The sequence below is a fragment of the Hipposideros armiger genome, unplaced genomic scaffold (genome assembly GCF_001890085.2).
Source record: "Hipposideros armiger isolate ML-2016 unplaced genomic scaffold, ASM189008v1 scaffold_694, whole genome shotgun sequence".
NCBI lineage: Eukaryota > Metazoa > Chordata > Mammalia > Chiroptera > Hipposideridae > Hipposideros > Hipposideros armiger.
In genome coordinates, this window is record NW_017732044.1 from 624,708 (window position 1) to 644,839 (window position 20,132).

Here is a 20,132-nt window from a genome sequence, read left to right on the forward strand (position 1 = left end):
CCCTCTACAGCTAAGATGGTGAACAACAGCTCGACCAGGAGCTGGGCTGCCGTGAGCCGCTGGCGATGGCGTAGGCTGCAGTAGGGGCTGGCTGGCAGCTGTCTTGCACTTCCGTGAGCTGCCCTGAGCTGCCGTGAGTGGCCGTAAAAATGACCAGCAAGCGACTGCCTCACCCCAGAAGAGTGCAATGATAACACCAACATGGACCAGTGAAGCGACGTCCTCCACAACTAGACTGAAGAAAAAAGGACAGCAACTTGTCTGTTCCCCTTCCCTGATTCCCCAACACTGTTCCCCTCCCGCAATTCCCCAACAAAAATCTTTAAAAAAAAATAATAATAATTGGACTTATTTATTTTTAACTAAAATTAAATGTTCTCTGTGAGTTCAAAATATAACAGTGTCCTGACAGATCTGGTTAAGGCTCTCTCTCTTCTCGACTCCCAAGGACAGCCCACCAGGCAGGGAAGGGGCAGCAATGACATTGCTTGTCTGGGAAATTCTGGGTCCTGAAGAATCAGTTTTCATTATCACTGCTGTCACCGTGAACATGACCGTCATTACCATCACTTCCATCATGGCTGCCACTACCACCTCCACCTTTACCACCTCCAGCACCACCTCTATCACCACCACCTTCACTACCACTGTCACTATGATCACTTCTCTGGCACCACCTAGCAGGGCTGCTCCCCCATGAGTGCATCCTGGGGCCTGGGCATGACTCCACCCTCTCTCCAGGTCCCCATATGGCCTCCAAGGACCAGACTAGGAGCATTGCCCCCGCTGCTCCCCCGTCCCCTGTTGTCCACACCCAGCCTTCTGCCTGCTGGTCTCTCCGAGGCCCACAGGTTGGGGCACGCTCCGGCACGGAGGCTTGCTGGGAAGACTGCACTGGGGAGACTAGACTGCAAGGTGCCTACCACACAGCAGGTGCCCACCAATGGCCCTACTATCCCTAGGTAACCCCCCAACTGCCTGCTCTAGGCCCATGTGACCCCATAGGCCTCACTGACCACTCAGCCGCACGGTAGCCTCCAGCGTCCCCAGAAACTCTGGCTTTGACTCCATGAGCACCGGACACAGGAGAAGCCACCAGGAGCCACTCTCCTGGTATGCATGGGCTGGGTATGAGGACAAGACAGTGGTGCTGGTGGCTGACTGGGGCTGGGGAATCCCTGGATGGGGGACACAGCTGACACTGTGACATTATATGACACCAGTACCTAGCACTACAGTTGGTGTAAGCTCCCTGACCACTTGTTGCTATTTTCAGTGAGTTGACACGGAAAGGCCACCCTGTTGACACCGGCCCCTGGCCTCCTGTTACCTGGCAGCACTCTATAGCCCTCCCTGAGAATCATACTACTGTGCCCTCGTGGCCTGCTGTGCAGGAAGCATGTGTCATCCCATCTCACAGAGAAGCAAACTGAGGCTCAGAGGCAGGAGATTGGCACAGCCAGGTTCTCATCACCTGGCCCAGGGGCAAGCTTTGCATGGTTGAAGCTCACCTGGTCGCTTCTGCTGAGCACCTGGCCCTGACCCCAAACCTCTAAGGTGGCCTCAGTGGGGCCCTTTCTGAGGCCCTAGGGGACCCTCCCTATCTCATCCCAGGCAGGAAAGAATATATATGGAGGTGCGTTAAACCTCCCTCTTTTTTTGGGAAATATTATTAACAATTAAAAACCTTAAATCTTGGTGACACTCCCAATGGCCAGTTAATTAATATAAGAGCAGATAATAATTACTTAATGATTAATAACTACACTTAATAGTTTTCAAAGTAATTGCAATAAAGAGAAAGTTAAATGAAAACCTATCAAAATTGCTGATGCCCTGAACAATGCGGACACTTTGGTGCTTGCGGGGTGGCCAAGTCATCTTGGGGGATGACCTCTGGGTCTGGCTATTTCTAGGACCTGCGCACCAGGGGTGGCTATTTTCCACACACAGTGGGTGAGCAGCCCACATCCACCTGCAGAGAGTTGAAAGTCTTGCTCAATCACTAGGCCAAGTAGAAAGAGCCTGTCTTCCTCCCTGGGGGGGTTTGTGGAGTAGCCACAGGGTTGGCTCAGTGGGCCCAGGAGTCTCTGCCCCATATCTGCCACTGTCCTGGGTCTTAAGGCTGGTAGGCAGGGACATCCTCTGCCTCTGTGGGCCAGTCCCTGGTCCTCCTACTGCCCACAGCTTCTCTGGGCCCTAGGAGTACCCATCCACCATCAAACTTACCATGCATGGCCCCTGGAACCTGGCCCAGGGCTGCTGTATCCACCAATTCTCACTGAAGTGTGACTGGTTGCTCAATGCTGCCTTAATCCTCTAGACCTGCAGTCTCATGTGTTTAGCAGTGAAGCCTTCACCTGCAGGGAGAGGAGGAGGGCAATTCCAGGCAAAGAAGGCCAGGCACAGCTACCCTGATTCTATGGACTTGGCCAGCCCTGGACAGTGGCTCAGAGGATGCCGGGAGCCCTGGTAGGGGCAGGATTTGGGGACCTGCAGTCTTTCACATAAGTCATTTCTTCTGATCCTCGTTTCTGGTCCTACCTGGCTAGACTCTCAGCTGACACCTCACCTTGGCCTCTGAGTAGAACCATCTTATTTTTAGGCCCCTCCTCTGAGCCATCACAGTTTCCAGAGCCTTCAGAGTCACCTTGTCCTCTATCCAGGGTCAGTGCTGTCCCTGCACAGACTACCACAAGGCAATGATGGTGCAGAGTGGTGCCTGGTACCTGATGGTGGGCCAGGGGCAGGCAGATGGCCACTTAAACTGCTCTTCCAGCTTTTTTGAGAGTTTAAAGTTTTTCAAAGCACAAAATTAAGAAAAGGTGGCAGGGCCGGCCAAGTGGCGCATTGGTTAAGAACTGGTTTGGGATGCCAGAGGGCCCTGGTTCAGATCCCACATATGAGGGCCAGTGACACTGCCCTCTACAGCTAAGATGCTGAACAACAGCTCAACCTGGAGCTGGGCTGCCATGAGTCGCAAGTGAGGGCATAGGCTGCAGCCCCTGCTGCAGTGGTTTGCCATGGGCTACCGTATGTAGCCAGCAGCCAGCGTGAGCGGCCAGCAGCCGCCGTGAGCGGCCGTCCAGAAGCCGGCGACTGATCTGCCTCACCCGGGAAGAGCGCAATGATGGTGCCAACTTGTGCCAGCGAAGCAACGTCCTCCACAACTAGACTGAAGAACAAAACGACAGCAACTTGTCTGTTCCCCTTCCCCAATTCCCCAGCGCTGTTCCCATCCCCCAATTCCCCAATAATAATAATAATAATAAATAATAAATAAATAAATGAAAAGGCGGAAACTGGAGCAACAAAGGGGCAAAGGTGGCAGCCACATGGGGAGGCCGGCCAGGAGACCTGCGTTGTTCAGAGCACATGGTTTCCACAGGCGATGTGCAAGGGACATGGGGTCCCTGTGTCGGTTTCTCCACCTCCTTCATCTCCCCTCAGGCTCTGAGAGGATTCGTGCTGCCCAACGTCCAGAAGGTAAGCAGTTGGTCCCTGACCCCCTCAGGCCCTGCCCCCAGCCAAGGCCCTCAGGTCCAGACCCTCTCAACTTCTCGTCTGGGGTCACTGCTCTGGGAATATCCCTTGGCCAGCACTCTCTCATTAACCTGTCATTCGGCTCTGAGGTCAGAGGCTCTGAGGCCATTAGTGGGATTGTGGCTCCTTTGAGCCTGATTGCTCATTAAGGCTCCTCCTTGAGGCCTGCCCACCCTCCCACCCTCCTCGTATGCCTGGCTAATGCCCTTTCTGGCATAGGAATTGATTATCTACCCGTGTGAGCACCCATCAGCCTTGGCCCTGACCCTGTGGGCCACACAGTAGGACGGGCGGCTCTAATGACTGCCAGCCCTCCCTGCCTTTTCCTGTCATACACCTCCCCCAACTTCCTCTTTGCATTGGCCTGGGAAGGACTGGTGATCTTGGTGGTGGGGAGTGCTTCCAGGATGCACTCCAACCACTGGAACCAGAGGGTTACAGAAACGGGCTTCTCGGGCAGCCAGGAGAGGACAGGTTCCAGTCTCTGCTCTGTAATTGGGGCTGCCCATGACCCAGGCCTCAGTTTCCTCATCTGTAAAGTGGGTTTGGACACTCTCACTGGGTGCTGAGGTTCCTATTATCAGGGGTCCTTGGGGCCCAGGCCATTTCTGAGGGTAGCCTCCACGTGGCCCCTAAAGGTGGGAGAGCTGCATGGGTTCCCTGGCCACTGCTTTCATCTCGTTGTGAGGATGCCAAGTCCCACCGTGGGGCCCAGGGTCAGAGCAGAGAAGCTGGGAGGCACTGTGTGCCAAGTTGGCCTCGTCCCAGGGACTGCCTCTCTCTTCCTGGAAGGGGAAGAGGGTGGGAGACAGGTCAGGCCCCCAAGGGAAGAAGGCCAAGGCCATGAGCCGTCCTTATGCAAACACGCTTGCTGTGGTCAGTGCCTGTCCAATAGATGCCGACTCTACTCTTCTGAGGCGGGGTCAGAGGCCAGGGAGGGTCCTGTCTATGACTGCCCTCAGAAGCTGGGGCATGTGGGCTCTCTGGGGGCACTCAAGCTCAGCTGGGGTGGAACAGGGGACCTTGGGCCATGGCAATGATCATCCTTGAGCCTCTGCCCAGGACCTGGACACCACTGAGGCCCTCGGCATCCAGGGTCTCACTCACCTGTAGCCTAGCAGACCCTTCTGAGAGCTGGACTGTAACCCCATTAGTCCTCGGAGATTCAGGGTGAGATCAGGTAATTTATTGGTCTGCCTAATTAGGCCTCTTCATTAATAATATATTCCTGTTAATGATCTTCTCTCTTTTGTGGCGTTAAACCTGTCAGTAGGCTGCTTGCTGGGTAGCGGGAGGCAGCTGGGGCAGCTGGTAAGGCCTGGGGTCCTAAGATGTGAGGGGGCTCTGGAAGGCTGGGTGGGGAGCCATGTGCAGGATCCCCAGCTTCTAGCATTGTTATGAGAAGCGCCGGGGAGTGGGCAGGGGTGGTGGCCTGGCCCAGAAGACAGCTGGGTGAGTCCTGTGGTTAGTGGGCACGGTCAGGGCAGTGCTAGGGTGGCCCAAGCTCTAGTGGCAGAGGCCTGGGGATGGTAGAAATGTTAGAGAACAAGGTTTGGGTGGAAGGAGGCTTGGATAGCATATTTGAGGCAATCCCACGAGGTGACAGAGGAGAAATAATGGGGCAACACTTCCTATGGGGTGAGACCTGGGCCACTGGGGGGTATTATTGCACCATTTTACAGATGAGGAAACTGGGGTCAGAGAGGGGAGGAACCTATCACCGCCCAAGATCCAGATGAAGAAATGGGTACTGTCCCCACCTGCCTGGCTCTTTCTGCAGGATCCTTCCCTCCGGACTACGTCCAGCCCGCATCCCAGCCAACCCTGCCTCATGGGCTGAGAGTCAGACCCGGTGGGAGCAGAGAACACAGTCAACGCTGGGGGGCGGCTGTGGGAGGCTCACAGGGGCGGCCAAGCACATGACCCCCTCCGCCTCCAGGTCAGGTAGACAAGGGTCCAATTCTCACCATCCCCTCTGCAGTCGGCAAAGAGGAGTCCTCCGTCAGGCACGGTCACAAAGCTTCTTAGACTTAATTAAAATCAATCTCCAATTACTCAAATGCCATTGATTCAGGTCTCAACCAATGAAGAAAATATGATCATCATTATGGGAAACGTCAATATTAGGATGTTGTGCATTTGTCTCTGCACAGAGCAGCCCACGTGCAGAACCCACTTCCAGACCCTTCTGGGAAGGACAGCTCTGCCACTCTCCGCCGGGCATCCCTGAATTGTTACCTTCTGGCTGAGCCTCAGGAGCTCACAGAAACGAAGGCCGTTGGGAGGCTCAAGGATTTCCAAACAGTGTGTATCTCAGGTGGCCTAAGCAGATGCCATGGAGATGGCCTGATATCATTGTGTGGCTGGGGTCCTCTGGTTGTTGTAGTGGGCACCCTCGGCTGAGTCTCATTGGGGTCCTTGGCTCTTGTCCAATCAGCCCCTGGGTGATAGAGTGCAGGAAGGAAGGGCCTCATGGCCTTTCCATAAACCCCTCTCATGTGGTGTTTCAAGGCCTGGACTCAGCCCAGGGGCTTGTTGGGCAGCAGGTGTTTGGTGCGCAGCATCAGACACCTGGACCTCTGTGCTCTTTGGTTCAGACCTCTGGTTCAGCCTTTGCAAGGGAGCAAGGATGGAAAGCAGGGCACATTAACAGAGGTAGAACATCCGGGAGGAAGAAGGTGACACTGTGTGTGGGCTGGAAGAAGTGGCTTAGACCAGATAACCTTGGGTCCTGGTCTGGCTTTTGAGTCTTGAGCCTGCCCTGGGGCCGAGGGGCAGCCACACCTGTGAGGGACCAAGGGCGGAGGGAAACCTTGAGAGATGGTTAAGGTAGCCGAGGAGTAACTAGTGCCATGTTCTAAGTCACCTAATCTAGTTTTCTGTTTTTCCTTAGAGAAACAAATATAAAACCCGCAAATCTCCTACCCTTAAGGTAGAATAAAACACCTCCCATAAACGCAGCAAACTAAACGCTTGTGTGATTCTCTGTCATGGCTATGGAAAGGCAATGGGCTCCCCACGGGGATGAGAGGAGAGAGGCAGATGAGGGAGGCTCAGGGGGAGGGAAAACGGAGAAAGATCGTTGTAAGTCACACATGCTGGCTGCAGGGTCTGGGTTCTGTTTTCTGTGTTCTCTGCCCTTGACTACTGTCCCCAGCTGCCTCCTGGGCCCGAGCTCTTGTGTCTGTCCAGGGGTGGGAGGAAGGGGTGTGGGAGCTCTGCGCCTGTAGTAGGGGTCAGACTTCTCCAGGGTAGGGCCACATGCTGGAGTAATGGGGCTTTGGCCAGAGTCAGGCATGGGCTGTGATAGGTCTCCAGAGCTGCTGGGGCCTGACGAGCATTGGTGGGGGCTCCACCTGAATTCCAGTGTGTCCCCTGCCCCCTCTCCCTGGGGAGTCAACCCATGAAGCCCAGAGAGGCCCCGCGCTGGGCCATGCATGGCCAGGAGGTCAGGGAGCAAAACCCCAGGTGGCCTTTAGTGCGTGGGTCTGGGGGGTGGGTGGTGACAGGACCTGAGGACACTCAGGCTAACAGGCCTGCCCCTAATTGTCATACTCTTGGCCATCCCTGTGCGCCTCAACCGAACCTTCCCAGCAAAGGCCTGCCTTGTGCTGAGTCTTTTGTTACTTTAATTAATGGCCAGCTTCCTGATGAATAATTAAGCTGAAATTGTTCCATGTCCAATAGCTGAGTGTCCCATTAGATACAAGTTAATATAATGGCCGTAGTGGCAGTAAAATGAGGCTGGTACAGCCCTGGGGAAAGCTGGCCACACACAGGGAAGGCACCCAGCCTGTGCCCCCCGCCTGCGTGGGGTGGGGGTCCTTCACCGGGCCACGCACTTGGGGGCCCAGCCCAGAGGGAGCTTGACCCTCCTCTGAGCCCGGGGCCTCCAGCTCCCCTGCACCCTGGAGGGGAACCTGCTTTTTTCCTGCTGATGCTCCCTGCTTCCTATTATATGAGAAATTCAGGTGAGTGTAAGAAAAATTGCAATATGCAGAAAAATTAGAGAAAGGAAAAGGAGGACCCCTGCACCCCAGAAATGAGTGTCCCTTTCCCTGTGTTATCTTCCTGTGGTCCTGCCTTGGGCTCTGCCAGGGGCTGGATGGTGCTCTCTGAGGCCTGTGGTGAGGCAGGGGCAGGGGTCCCTTGAGCAAGCAGTGGGCACTGAGGCCAGTAGCGAGGAGTCTCTTATTCTTCAGGCCTGGTAGTTCCAGGAGAAGCCCCAGGGCACAGGATTGGGGGTGGCTGGACAAGGTTGGCTCTGACCCTGATGTCCCCACTGTGCAGGGGAGCCTCTGGGGAGGGCTGCCAGTGGCCAAAGGGGTCATGCCTGGTTGGCCTGTCCCCCTTGAGTTTGGATTCCATTCCTGGAGTAATTGGAGTGGGTGGAGTGGACCGGAAGGAAGGCCACCCTGGGGAGGCCTGTGGAAGTCACCATGTGGGTGCTGATTTCTCTCTGTGTTAGGCTCCCACATGAGGGCCCCCTGAGGCGGGAGTGGCCCTAGCCCAAGGTTGGGGCTCAGGGGGGAGCTGGTTGTGCCAGTTGTGGGGTGGGCTCAGGTGTGGGGACCAGGGCAGGTCTCTGGTTGGTAGTGGTGCTGTGCCTGGCACTCCTTCCGCAGCTTGTATGCTGTCTGGAGCCAACTTGAGGTTGGGGCTGCATCCATCTTGCCCCCTACTGTCCCCCAGTATCCAGCTCAGTGCCCCTGAGGGGCTGGGTAAGTGTATGTGTTAGGAGATGGCAGTGCATCTCATGCTTCCACCCAGGGATGCCCCATGACTTGGCATTTTTGAGGAACCAAGGACCACCCCCCATGTTCCTTCCCAGAAGGACATGGCCCCTTGCACCCCACTGTACATTCGGTTTTTCTCTGAGCTCCTCGTTTGTGGTGTGGCGGTTGCTGTTTGCACAGAGCAAATCCAGGGCACGTTTGTTTAGTGAGATTGCCTCTGTAACAGGGGTCCCACAGGACAGGACAGGCACGGCGAGAAGTGTGCACACACTGAGCATAGCCCCGCGAGTGGCTCTGTCTACTCTGGAAGTGAGGACACTGCAGCCAGCCCAGAGCATTGGATGGCACGGTCATAAGGTGGCCACTCACAGTGGGGCACTGGACTCGCACAAATCAGGTCCTTACACGGTGGCCCTATCATAGTAGCCCTTTGGCCAATCTCCTGGGCTTTGAGAGCTATGTGTAGAGGGCTCCACCCTGGGCCCAAGGTCAGGGGGAGCAGCCCCCTTCCCTGAGGGAGGGAGACCCAGACCAGAGGCGTGGGAAGAGTGGGAGGTGGCAAGTGCCAACAGCAGATGTAGACACTCTGAGGGCCTGGCTAGGGGAGTGGTGGGACCAGCCTGTGACCAAAACATGACCCTGGAGCCAAGGACACCAGGGTTTATGAGCTTGCTCTGCCATTTATAAGCTGGGGGACCTTGGGCAGGTGGGTCTCCATCTCTGAGTCAGTGGACAGGGTACAAGGAGGGATCTTGCCCACAGGTAAGATGAGCAATATGTTGGCTACACAAGGGCTGGGCCCTGCGTTGTCCTGGGCAATCAGCTAAGGGCAAATAGGTCGGGGGAGGTAACTGGGGGCAAGGCATCCAGGGGGCACCGAAGGCAGTCACCCCCGCCTGCAGAGCCTGAGTCCCATTTGAGCACTGAGACCCTGCCTGGGCAAGGACCCCCTTTCGGCTTCACCTCCTGAGCATGGTTGGTACAGGGTTTACTGCACCCCTTATCCACTCAGGAAGGGAGGGGACCCTGGGGGGATTTATCCCATCACTATTCAGAAAGGAGAGCCTAGCTACAATCGTGGGGTCACTTCCTATTCTTTTTTCTGGAAAAGAGGCCCATGAGGGGCTCTGCCTGGAGCTTTGGGGTGCTTCAGTTGGTCCTATTTTCTAAGGGGCATGTTGGCACCTGTGGGTTCTGGGGTGGGTCCGGATGAGCCTTTGCTGTCCCTAGCACACTGTACTGAGCCCTGCCTGCAGGGGCTTACAAGGCCCCTGAAGGTGGCCACACAGTCCTTGACCCTCTATGACACTGGTCTTTTTCCCTCCCTGGACCCAGGCAGGTCTGGGACACCTTTGACCATTAATGTTAGGTGGACATGGTGCTGTGCTGAGTCCAGGCCTTCCGAGCCTTTCCACCTCCTGCTCTTGACCCTGAGCTGCCACATACGGAGTCTGACTTCCTTGGAGAGGGGCCTCTTGCTGAGCCCCCTGCCAGCCAGCTCACCAGAACCAGGCACGCACTGAGTGCCACGGAGGGACCCCTGTGGACACCACATGGAATAGAACCTCATCCGCCCAGCCCTGCCCAATTCCAGACCCACTGGCTGAGCACACAAGAGCCACTGGGCCAGTTTGTTACCTACAGCAGGTAGGAAACCAGCACTAGTTTCCCCATTCCTCTGCTCCCCTCTTGCATCCTGTTCAGAGGTGACTCTGATCCAAGGGTTGGAAGCTTGTGCCCAGGGACCTGGGTCCCTGAAAAGGACCCCAGCCTGGCTGGCCTGGGGGTATCCGATGGGGTTGAGGGTCAGGGTCTGACTCAGGGGTGTTTTTCTAACCCGAATCTCCATTCATTTCAGCCCCAGTGGCATCGAGGACATTGACTGAGAATTACACTGGCGAACCCCCACCTATGCCTCGCAATCTAGCTCCACAAAGCCCCAGGTATTCCCCCATTGGGATACCATGATACCCGTGCCTTCCTCTTTCATAGCACCAACCAGTTTGATGCTGTTTGTGGTTTTGTGTGCTTAAGAAAAAGGCCGTGCAAGGTCTAGTTGACCCCATCCGTCTGCCTGGGGAGGCCATGAGCTACTCAGAGCAGAGTAAGCTGGATTCTTCTCTGGGTCCCATATCTAGCCAGGCATACACGGCACACAGACAAGAATGCAGAGCCTTTGGGGGAAGGTCCCAGTGGAGGGTCAGAGGTGCGCCAAACCCACCAGGAGAAGCAGGGGCCAGTGGGGACGAAAGAGGCCTGGTCCCTACCCTCTGCCTCCTATGGTTTCAACAGCAGCCAAGGAGAAAACAAGGACTTTATGGCTGGTGCATTTTACAGTCCATGACTGCTGTGAACACCGGACTCCTCTTGGAACTGGAAGACTCATAAAATGCATGTGAATTTTTATGTTCCATTATCCCAGGTAGCTACCCTCTAGGACCCCAGCCTGTGTCAGCCCCACTCCTGCTCACGCTCAGATGAGAAGCCTGGCCCCTCCTGTCTTCCCGGGCGTCACTCCACGCACTTACTTGCTTTACCCTGGGGAACAGCTGGCTCTGGCCAGGCTCTAACTGCTCTACCCTGTCTCCTCCTCCCCTACTTCCCTTCCCACCTGTGAGGCAGGTAAGGTCTCCTTAGTCCACCTGAGCCCTTGCCAGAGGCTCCCACGTGGATGACACTTCGTTGTGTGAGGCACCCCACCAAAGCCAGAGAAACCTGTGCCACCAGGGCTGGAGGACCAGGGCTCCCCGGGCTCCTGGGGGACCGTGCCCCTGACAGAGCCTGTTGTCCTGAGCCTCTGTTTCCTCTCCTGAAAAATGGACTTGTGACTACCATTACAGCTGAGAAAATGCCTAGCAAGGGATTGGTACTTGGGCTGCGTTACCCAGGGCTGAGGGCAGGGGCTGCCCAGGGTTTGGCTGCGCAGGGGAGCCGAGCGCAGCGGGGAGCAGGCTCATCAGTTGCAGCCTCACGTCCTTTCATTACGGTGCCTGCAGAAGATGTTCTCTGATTAGTCTGCTGAATTATGAATTAGGTTCCGGGTCCCTGTGCAGCTGTTCCCGGCTTGTCATCCCCACCACTTTATTTCCCCATCTGCTTATAAAACCAGGAGCTCCGTCCTGCAATAAACACTTCAAACGCTTTTTTTAGGGACTAATTAATTGTGTTGCATTTCTCTGATACAGCATGCAGGCCAGACCTGCCCTGAATTCCCGATGCGGTTTTGCCCCTGCCCAGTTGCCTGTGGAAAGGGCTGGGGTGTCTGCAGGACCTAGAGCCCAGAACTGTGCATGGCTTCCCCGATGCCGGTGCTGGCAGGCTAGGTGTGTTTGGCTAGCTCCAAGATTTCTCTCGGCACCCTCTGGCTGTTGTGGCCCATCAGGTCCACTGGATGCCCTCGTCCCACCAACTGAACTGTAACACATTCAAGGTCAAGCTCACACTGCCCTTGCCAGTTGGCAGCACTAACCCTGTGGCTCCCACCCCTCCCCAACATCCAGCCTTCAGCAAACCTCCCTCAGCACCCACCTTCATACCTCCTTGACTTTGCCCAGGCTCTCCCCCTTGCCTGAAGCACCTTTGGCCTTCGGGCATCCGGTGAGCTTCTTTGTCCCTGAGAGCCTGCTCCCATGTGCCCCTCAGTGAGCGCTCCACTGGGGTGGCACTTCGAGGAAAGCCCGTTTCTGCAGAACTACCCACCAGACTCTTTGGAAGAAGCCTTTGGGAGCTCCACCTCTGCTGCACCCTGAGGCCCAGCAGAGAACATGGTGAGGAGGTTTAAAACAATGAGATTAATAAGAAAACACAATCACAATTATCAAGTTACAAAACAGAGCTCAGAGACAATTAAGTTACAGCAGCCACTTGACTGTTCCCAATGCCAAGCAAGTAGTTTTTTATGAAGTTCATTCTTCAAGTGGGCTCTACATCAAGTCAGTAAACTGTTTTTTTGTGTTAAACCTATGGTTAGGCGTTGGGGTTCCCATGCAGCCCCTGTGGCAGGTAGGACCCCGCTTGATTGCAGATGGGACCTGGGAGGCATCTGTCACATGGGCCTGGTGGGGCCTGGGTTCCTCTGTCTCCAAGGTCAGCACAGCTCCTGGGAGCTGCACATTGGAACTGGCTGAGCTGGTCTTGTCTGATTCCTCCCAGATTCATCTGCAGACACTGCGGGTGGGGGTTGGGTGTGTGTGTGTGTTGAGGGGCAGGGTTTCAGCTTCTCTCCTGACAGAGTCTCCAGCTCTGGCTGGCACATGGGCACCATCTCTCTCCCATGGCATGCTGGGAGAAGGTCCTCCGTCATCAAGACCACAGCCCCATCCTCATGCACAAGGGTGTGGGGAATGCTGAGCTCAAAAATGGATGTGGCTGTTGAGCCTCTGGGGCCAGGGGTTGTTGGAGACACCCTCTCTAACCTCAAGGACTCGTCCTCCAACTGCTCTGACACTGGACATGCCATGGAGAGCCATGGGGAGGGCTTTGCTCCTCCATCCTCATCTGTCCATGGCTGAGGGCGGCCTGACCAAGATGGTGCTCTTTAGCCCCAACGGAGGAAGCAAAAGACAGGCGAGGCCAGGCCTCCTCCTGGTGAGCCTCAGGTCCTTCAGGCTGAGGGAAGAGCCAGGGAGACTTGGGGAAATGTGAGTACAGGGGCTACGTGGGGAAAAGTGAGCCCTTGGACACGTGGAGAGTGTGCTGCCATCTTAATGTGGGTCCTCCAAAATGAACCCTGACCTGCGGCTGGGGCTAGGAGCTTGTTTGGGAAGCCATGAGCAGGGGCAGGGGCTGCAGGATGTGACCTGGGTATGCCAGGGAGTGGAGTGCTGTGGGCTGCTGAAGCTCAATCTGATGGGACCCAGTGGAGCACACACCTTCTGGGGAGATGTGGGGTTAGGGGAGCTCCGATAGTGCCTGCCGTACTCATTAATGGAGTGGGAGCAGGCAAATTCTCGGACCTGCTTGGGTGTGCCCAGCTATGAGCAGAAAGGAGCTTTGGGCCTTTCAGGAGGGGAGCCTACCCTACCTCATGGGGCTCAAGGAACTAGGATCAGGCTGCCTCCCCGGGAGGCCCAGCTAGCCCGCGGGACCTGACCTGGAGGAGATGGAGACATGCTTCTCCTGTTGGAGGGGCCCTGCTCAGAACATTTTTTATGGGCTGTTAATTGTTATGCTTTCATTTAATTCTGGGTGTCATTCCATGTCAGCCAAGCCCGACAGGCTGGGATTTATGTCTCCAAATTATGGGGCTCAGGCTGTTCAGAGGTAAAACAATTACCTATCAATCAGCCACCAACCGGCTCACGCTCCAGGCTGGCAGACCCATTAGCGGGTATGAGTGGCCATGGTCTCAGGAGGACCCCTCGTGGGGCAGGGTTGCCCTCCAGGGCAAGGGCAGGCAGAACGGCAGTCCCACTTCAGTCAGCCCCGTCCCTGTGTCATGGCCCAGCTTCTTGGGGGGGGTGGCCTCCACAGGGGAGGAGCCCCAGTTCTGCACTTGGATTGCACGGGTGTGGGGTCTCGGCCTCTCACATGTATGCTGTGACCCTGGGAGGGTGTGACCCTGGGTAGGCTAGGTGCTGTTCTGTGAGGGTGCTGCAGACTCAGCGAGAGTGCAGGCCTCATATCCTGTGCAGGGCCTGGCCAGGCACCCTCACTTTGTCTGGGACTCCAGCCTGAGGGGACAGTCAGCGCAGACCTGCAAATGCAGGGAAACGGGGGCATCCCTAAGCGGGGCTGGTGAGTCATGAGCTCCTCTATCGGTCAGCAATGGCTTTGGGCAGATAGCTTGTGCCTCAGTTTCCCTTCTGTGACCTCTGAGCACTGGCTCTGGAGTGTAGAGAAAGAAGAATGAGGTGCCCCTCTGAAGGGAAGGCTACACAGATGTCCCTGGCCAAACCTTGAAGGGCTCTTCTTGGGGAGGTAAGGTAGGCATTGTCCTAGGAGTTTGGAAGTGTTGGGGGGCATGTGAGGTGCAGGCAAAGTGGGTAGGTGAGGTGTAGGGTGAGAGGGTGGGGGTAAGGGGAAGGTAAGGTGAGGTGGGGGTGAGGTGGAGTGGGCAGGATGGTGGGATAGCTTGGGAGGGCCTCAAGTTCTGGGGGAATCTTGGCTTGCAGAACAAACCCTGTTCCAGTTTGATGCTGTTGTGGTTTGGAGTCTAATATAAGAGGCCCCTTATCCCTACCCCCAGGAGAGCCCCCCCCCTCCGCTCCCTTTCCTCAGGGGTCACGTGACGGAAGTGGGTGGGGTGCAGGGAGGATGGATCAGCTGACCGGAAGGAAGGCGGCTCCTCTTGGTCCTGAGCCCTCTAGGCCAGGCACCACCTTCTCATCCTATGATGGGCTGGCCCCTTGCCACAGCAGTTTTCCTCTCAGCTTCCTTGTGGAGCCATCCGTGCCCCTCCCAGTGTTCATCCTGGGCCATTTGCCACCTGGTCAAGAGGTATCCACAGGTGGCTGGCCCCCTAACCCCCTTTCCCTGGCCTTACGCTGGGGCCCACCAGGACCTGTGCCTCCCTCATGGACCAAGTGCCATCCTGAGTGTCTTAGTTTTGTCAGGGCTTTGAGACTCCACCCTGGAGAGACCCTTGGCCTGCCTATCTGGCCCAGTCTCCTTGGCAGTGCCCTGGGCTCACCCTCAGCAGTCACGGCAGCCTGCAGCCATGCTGGATGTCTGTGCTGGCGGCCCAGACACTCCGGGTGTGTTAACCTCGGGGGTAAGAGGTGCAGGCCCTCCCTCATGGCTCCTTCCGCACTGAGGGTGAGGCGCCAGCTGTGTGACCCGCTGGCTAACTTTGTAGGCTGGGGCTTGGCATTGGCGTTTGGAAAATGTCTCCTAAACTGGCTGCCTTTGGTGGTTATGGCTTTGATTCTCGGGCCATATGGGTCTCCGGAGGGGCTGCTCTGGGCTTCATGTATGGGAGGGGCGGGGAGGGCCAGGGCCAGGCAGGTTTATGGCCCCCACCCCTGCCCCCAGCTGTGTAGCCAGATGCTTGCCATGGGGAAGGGGGAGGGTGACTGTGGGTTGCGCCCTCCAGCTCTCAGCCAGGCCAGCTGGCCCCATCACATGGATGGGAGCTTCCCCTCCCCAAGGTGGGTGGTGCTGGGGAGACCCCCGCAATCCCCCCTGCTGCCATGCCTGTCTTAGGCTGCCTGACGCCCATGCCCGGTGGGACTGCTTGGCCTCTCCCTGCCGCGCTTGGGCAGCCACACTGGCATTAGAAGCCTGGGGAGCCTCTGACAGCTCTTGCTCTGCCGACTGAGGAAGTGCATCCAGCCTGTTTGGAAATGTCAGGTTGGTGGGACGCAGGCATTGTCCTCACTCCCTCACCCCCCCCCCCCCCCCCCCGCCACTGTATGATGCTGGAAACAGGCTTTGGCCCCAATGAAGGAGCCAGGCCAACACTGCCGAGCAGGGAAGGGCTCCTGGGGAGTCCTGGACCCCTTGGGGAGAGGCAGAGGAAACAGCCCCCAGGGGGAATGCTCATGGATGAGGGCCTGTCCAGGCTGGCTTTGCAGCACTAGTGGACTGCAATGAGGGGGCGTGACGGTGCACTTGGTACTGTGGGGTGCCTAAGGGAGGTTTCTCAGCATCAGTTGATTTCCCCAGAGCCTTAGCTGACAGCAGTCACCATGCTCCCCAAGAATAAATGATGTGAGGCTAGAAGGGCGGTGGAAGGTCTGGTGGCCCAATGGAGGGACTTTGGTTATTGGATAGATGGGACTGGACCAAACCCCCTGATGGGCACACAATGGGCTGTGACAAGGCGGTTGTGGGCACCGGGGGGTCATGAATTGGGTAGGGGCCAGGAGGCTGGTGGAAGGGTCTGTGTTGGGAGAGGGGCCGGGGGGAGGGGAGACAAAAACTCCCAGGTGGGGGGCTATGGGATGGAGGGTGCCGAGTGACAGTGGCAGGACAACTGAGGGACCTGGGGGGAGAGAGCCAGGTGGGACAGGTAGAGACATGGGTCTGGAGCACCAGGAGAGATTGCTGGCTTGGGACTTGGTCCACTCTCTTCACCCTTTGCAACCCAGCCTGGCTGTCCCCTCCTGCCCACACTGTCGGTCTCAGGTCCCCGTGGTCCCCTCTATGGCCATAACCTCCCTGTGCCCTGGCCACTCACATCAGAGTCCTTCCTGGTGGCTTCCCTGGTCCTGAAACCAGTGAGGGCCACCAGCTGCCTGTCTCCAGGCCTTGGCCCTCTTTGAGGAGAGGTCCTTTCTTTGGTGGTGGCTCCGAAATAGGTCTCATTTTGTCCTCACGATCTAAGGACAAGGAGCAGGACCTAATCCAACTGTTATCATACAGTCTGTGCTCCTTGAAGAGGTGTGTGCTCAATTGCTGGCTGCCATGTAGAGGGGTGAGAGGGCGACAGGAGAGGCCAGGTGCCAGCCTGTGACCTCAGGCTCCTCCTCTGTGTAATGGGGCTGTGTGGCCCTGGGTGCAGCTCCCTCTCCAGGCCCTGTCACCTGACCTCCTCCTTTGGGCCTCACCGGCCCACACGTCTCCCCATCTCTGTCTCTTTCTCTCTGTTCTTTGTCCCCATCTCTCATTTCTCTGGGTATTGTTTTGTGTTGTCACTAGCCTAGGTGACAATGTCCCCTCTTCCCTGAACTCATGTCTTCACCCTAGAGCTAGACCTGCCTCTTCTTGGCCCTCAGGCCATGTGGGATCGTCCAAACACGTGGGCATTGCACCCATGCTGACCTGGGCCCAGGACTGTCTCAACACCTTTCCTGTGCACCCTAGCCCCATCTGTACCTCAGTCTATCCACCTGCCCCACAGGCTGAGAATGTCTAACTTGTATGTGGCGGTCAGGCTGGCCCAGTGATGTCTGAGAGTGGTGCACTTTCTACTCCCTTAGGTCAGGCCACTCCAGAGCTCAGCTCTGCCCCCATAAGACCCTGTGCACATGTACCTAAGCCTGGTCTGCTAAGGGGGCATCCACACCCCATGGCAGGTACCTCACTGTGTCCTTAGGATACATAGGGTACGTGCAGGGTCTTGGGCAATGTCCACCCATGCCGCCCACCTCCTAAGCTAGTCCAGGCTTTGCCCAAAGTCAGACTCAAGGGTTCCCCAGGGCAGCAGCGGGTTCAGAGCTGCACTGAGCATGGTCCAGGGTCCACAGTTAGGGCCTGACCCCTCTGTGCAGTGCTCTGGGAAGCCCCTGACCCCAAGAGGGCTCAGGGTGGGCGAGGCAGGGACAGGTGGCTGTTTTGAAGTCCCTGGCAAGGGAGCCTGCCTGGGGAGCCTGATGCACAGTGGGGACAGATGGCTCTTGGCAGGACACGTGCCCCCACTCTTGGGGAACAGCTTCCCTAAGCTGGCATGGAGCAAGGCTTCCAGCAAACACAGAGGGGCCAGATCTGGTGGCAGCCAGGGGCCTGGGGAATGCTTGGGGTCTGCAGTTGGGGCCTGCAGTGGGGTTGGCGCCCAGGAGTGTAGGAGATTTTCAACCTGTACAGCCTTAACTTTTCATTGTTTTTCACTATTACAAAAGGAAGCACATTTCCACGGAAATCAGAACGTAATAATTCTGAAAACGATAAAGAGAAACTAGGATGTTCATCCTATTACCTGCTCCTCTTGGCGTGGATTTCCTTTCCGTCTCTACTGGGCCAGCCCCACAAGCCCCTCATACCCCAGCTGCACTCTAGTTTGAGTCCTGCTTTCCTGTGAACAAGATCTCACCCACCCCAGCTACAGAGATGCTTCAGAAACCGGTTTAGTGGCCTCCTGTGTTCCATCATTCATGGAACTATCTTTCTCTGGTCGTATATTTGGGTTGTCTGCAACTCCGTGTCATAAACGAGCCTGCAGAGGAAGCATCAGGACGTGTCTGCATTTCTGCTTTCTCTTTAGGGTCGGTTCCCGGCCGTGGCTCACAGGGCCATGTTGGACCTGGCCATCCCCACAGCATTGCCAATACCGCCACTGGGAAGTGAAATCTTCGCTGCTTTCCTTCCATGCAGGCCCACCGTAGACCCAGCCCCGCTGGTGCCCTTACCAGCCTGGCTGGAGCTTTTCGGGCCTTCACCCGAGTGTCTGCTGTGGAGCCTGTCGAGTGGCCTCATTGGATGTCACAGTAGAAGGCCCAGGCAGACACCCGTGGCAGACACCTTCGCAGGCCTGAGGTATGTCGGGGTTGGGCCTCGGGTTCAAATTCTGGCTCTTTCCCTTTCTGGGCCTCATGTCCTTGTTTGTTGGGGGTTGGCAGTGCCATGCTGGCCAGGGCCTATGAGCTTTCCCTGAGTAAGCATGTGAGGACGGTCCCTAGGGCCCAGCCTGGGAGTGTGGCCAGGAAAAGGGGGCCTGGAGTCCCCGGCATGTTTGGGGCCCCAAGAGGCCTTCTAGGGTGGCGAAGAAGGAGCCTTCTTCCATGCCAGGCCCAGCCAGGCCATCTCCTGGCCACCCGGGGTAGGCAGGAGGGGCATTTTAGGGCTGATGAAGTTGAGGTTGGCCCTTCCGTCCTGGTCACCAGCCAGGTTGTCCCAGACACCTGTCCACAAGCCCTTGTCATGGGGCTCATTGAGGCTAGTTGGAGGGGCGAGCAAACTGCCTGCTGGGACACTTATGCCCTCATCCTGACCCCTCACCACCCAGGGGCTGTTAGGGGAGATTCCAATTGCAAATCTCAGAGCCAGCGACTAAGCCCCACCGGACTGCTTGTCCTCCTCACTGTAATGGGTCCCCACAAGCCCCCATGGCCACCACACCCACCCTGAACATGGATGCAGCTTTCTGTCCAGTGCTGGCGTTATGGGATGGAACTGGCACCATGGTGACAGGAGGCTTTTAGGGTGGACGAGGGCTAAGGGAGGAGGTGTGGACACTGAACCTGGCATCCTCCATCAGCTTTGGGGCCACCAGTGGTCCACTAGTGTGGCCCTTGGGACTCACAGCTGTGTCTGGTTTCATGTCCTTTGATGTCCCAAGGCTGGGTGGGTGGCAAATCCTAGGAGCCTAACAAGCTGAAAGGCCCTTCAGGGAAACTTGAAGCCTGGGGCTGAACCTGAGGGGACGGGAGTCCCTATGGAGGGAGGGCTTGGGGACACCCCAAAGGCTCAGATGGCCCTTAGCCTGGCAACTCCATTACATTCTGAGTCCAAGTCCCGAGAACACCTTAGAAACCATATAAGGCATGCATACTGACTGGTTGCCAATTGTGTAGCCATGTTGATGTGTTTGAGCAGCCTGCAGTGGCAAAGGCCAATTAGCCAATATTCTCAGGCTCCCGTGTGCTCAGGGATGGGGTGGGGAGGATTGGCCTTGATGCCCCGGGAGGCTCCCCCTAACCTTAGGTTTTACCCCTGAGTCCTGGACCTTAGGCTTAGGGACTCCCCTGCCCTCCTGGCCTCCTAGGCAGGGTATTTTCCACAGTCTCAGCTTGGCTGTTAGCTCAGATCGAGCCCTCCCAAGGATGGAGTCTGCCACTTAGGAAGCAGCTCCTTGTAACTTCATAGGACTTCCACCCAGCCTTCTTTGAGCATGAGGAGCAGCCCCCTCTGGGCCGACTTACTCCCTGTTACACAGGGATGGAAGCTGGCTCATAGGACAAGGGCGAGGGACAGAGATGCACTGGGGGTACCCTGGCCACGGTGGTTAGAGTGGCCAACTCTCCCTGACCCTAGGTGACCCTGACCTCAGTCTCTTCAGGTCTGACAGGTTCCCACCTTTTCCCCAGCTCTTGACATCCCCTGGACTGCCCTCTGGCCACTGGGCTGCCTCAGTTTCCAATACTGCCTGTGCTTTAGTCACCATGTCTGCTCACACCTTTCCCTCTACCTAGTGTTTCCTTCCCCAAACCTCTGCCTGCTGACAGCTCCTCTGTCCTGAAAGCCCCACTGCAAATA

At 56.8% G+C, this 20,132-nt stretch overlaps 1 long non-coding RNA gene across 3 annotated transcripts; it reads left to right on the forward strand.

Annotated features, from left to right (window-relative positions):
* The first annotated feature begins 4,458 nt into the window (after positions 1–4,458).
* On the forward strand, positions 4,459–11,414 carry LOC109373193 (uncharacterized). Of its 3 annotated transcripts, none has more exons than XR_002122173.1 (3): positions 4,459–9,926; positions 10,138–10,222; positions 10,572–11,414. It is a non-coding gene; the product is annotated as an uncharacterized LOC109373193 (long non-coding RNA). The 3 variants fall into 3 exon arrangements; XR_002122171.1 differs by having other exon boundaries at positions 4,459–5,847; positions 9,615–9,926; positions 10,138–11,414; XR_002122172.1 differs by having other exon boundaries at positions 4,459–4,723; positions 5,697–9,926; positions 10,138–11,414.
* Positions 11,415–20,132: the final 8,718 nt, after the last annotated feature.